The sequence below is a fragment of the Tenrec ecaudatus genome, chromosome 4, assembly GCF_050624435.1.
Source record: "Tenrec ecaudatus isolate mTenEca1 chromosome 4, mTenEca1.hap1, whole genome shotgun sequence".
NCBI lineage: Eukaryota > Metazoa > Chordata > Mammalia > Afrosoricida > Tenrecidae > Tenrec > Tenrec ecaudatus.
Window position 1 is genome coordinate 120,949,985 of NC_134533.1, and position 2,583 is coordinate 120,952,567.

Here is a 2,583-nt window from a genome sequence, read left to right on the forward strand (position 1 = left end):
TGACCTTTGCTGAAAACAGTACCTAGTATTCATTCAGAGCGAATCTACCCAATAAGCCATAGTGGAAATTTTTGTAATTCAAGGAACAGCCAGATCAGAGTCCTAATTCTGGCAGTACCACTTGCAAACTGTGTCTCCTTGGAAAAGTTATGAACTTTTTTTACTTCAATTTCCTTGTCTATAAAACGGTAATGATAACAGTAGATAATAACATCCAGTGTTGACATAAGGAGTTACAGATATAAAAATGCAAAGTGGTAGCTATTAAGTGATAATAGCTAATATTATTAATAATAATATTAAGTATCCTTGGGAAAATTATTTAAATTATTTGTGCTTCAATTTCCTTATCTATAAATTGGAGAATGATAGCAGAGGTGATATTCCCTGTGGGAAACAGAGAGATTTCTCCCAAGTCGTCTGCCCCAAATATATGTTAGACTTAGGACACTGCTTGCAACCCATGGTAAATCACTGTCAAGTTACCTCCCTGAAGGCAATCAGTTGCCAAACTACTGTCTGGTCCTACCACAAGTCCAGCCCACTCTCTGCCGTTAAGGCTACTTCTCCAAAGGCTTGAGGCCATTGGTTTGGTTCCTGTAGGGTGGGTTTACACCCTATTGACAATAGTTTCTATAGTAAGCCAGAGAACAGGTCAAACCTGCTCAGTGACATCCAAAGTTAGGCTGCCATCCTGAATTTAGGATCTGCCCTTGTAACATGTGTACCCCCAAACCCCCTTCCTATTGCCTGTATAGCCCTAGGTTGTCCCCCTCTCACTGCTGTATAACCTATAGTGCAACCCCTTCCTGTGACGTATGTCTTTACCTGTGATTAGTGGCCTTGCACTCCCCCCAAAGATATATAAGCTTTGGCTAGCAATAAAGATCCCCCTTAGCCTCCCATCGGCTCCCCTTCCTTCTCCCCCCGTTCTTGATCCCCTGTTCCCTTTCCCCTTGTTCTTCTTCCTCTCCCCCAATCTCCTGCCCTGCTGTCTCCCATCGCCACATGGACCACCAAGCTAGGCTGAGGTGATCATGCTACAATGAAATGTGTCTGACTCAATTATTTCAATCTCTCATCTATTTCTCATGCTCTCTATGACTTTATTACAATCTTTATGTATATTTTAATTGTACAATTGTGCCTATCGAACCCATGATTAGTTGTGAGGGCTGGCTCCCCCCCCCCCAAATTACCAAGTGTTAAAGTAAGGATTTAAATACAACAGAATTATAATACTGGTAGCTATTAAGCAATAGCCATTTTTGTTAGCCAAGAAAGATGGATATTTGAAGCACTTCTCAAAAGAAGGCTCTAATAATTATAGTCTAATAACATCTCTCCTTACATTGTAAGGTCCCATAAGGGAATAGAAATCTTTCCTAGAGGAGCAATATTGAACTAGTTAGATTTTTTTCCCTGATTAGTCAGGTTCACAGGAGCAGTGGTTCTCCTACCTGATCAAGCATCAGAACCACCCACACCAAAACGCTCACTGTCATGGAGCCGATTCTGACTTAGGGCTGCCCTGTGGGTCAGGGTAGAGCTGCCCTGGTGGATTTCCAGTGAAAACACCGACTACTGGGCCCCATGCAGAGGCAAGGATGAGGAGACATCGTCTTACATATTTGAGACACATTGTCAGAAGAGACCTGGAGAAGGATTTCATATTTGGTACAGTGTAGGGGCAGCAAGCCAAAAGGAGGAAGGCTCTCAATGAGAGGGACCGACATACAGCAATGGGCACTAGCATAGGACCGGTGATGAGGAGGGCAGAGTTCCAGGCCGCGCTTAGTTCTGCTGTGTGCAGTGTCACCAACAACAAATTCCACCACCGCCCAGAGCAACCCATCCTGGGAAAGTATTGGTAGCTTCCAAGAATTTGCATTTCGAACAAGTCTTCAGAGATTTGAAGAGAGCACTTCGTGAAGTACTATACCAAAAGCTTCGAGGAGAACGATGGGTTTATAGAGTGACTGGCTGACGTTTATGTTTGGAAAAGCTCACAAAACCACAATAAAGGCGACATAATCACAAATCAAAAGCAAGCTTCTAAGAATCTGCGGATGTGCGCATAGCACTCTGCATGGATTTGCTCTCCCTGGACTATGCTGCTGCCCCTGCACTGGTTCCCATCGATCTTCACCCTCATCGCACCCCCCTTTAAGACGTCCTTATAAACTGCTGCAGCCGGACTCTGGCCATGCAGCAGTACATAAACGGGCAGGCTGTAGCTTCCAAAACACGAGCAATAGTCGGACACAGGTTTACTAGAATAGACGCCTCTGATATCCACGTCCAATGAAACGCCATGCTCCTCAAGCGTTCCTCGTGATTGGAAACGTTTGCCTAAACGCTGTAAACGTGCAGGACTCGGAGCTGCCAGTGTCAGCGACCTTTCAAAGGCTCCCCCACCCACCAGCCTCCGCCGCCAGGGCGCCGCGCGGGTTCCCGCCCCGCTCTGCTCCGCGGCCGGCCCCGGGGGCGTGGCCAAGCGCGCGGCGCCCACGTGACCGCCCCGCCTGACGCCGCCAAGTCGCGCGATCCGCCGTCATATCAGCTTATGCCGCCGGCCGCTGA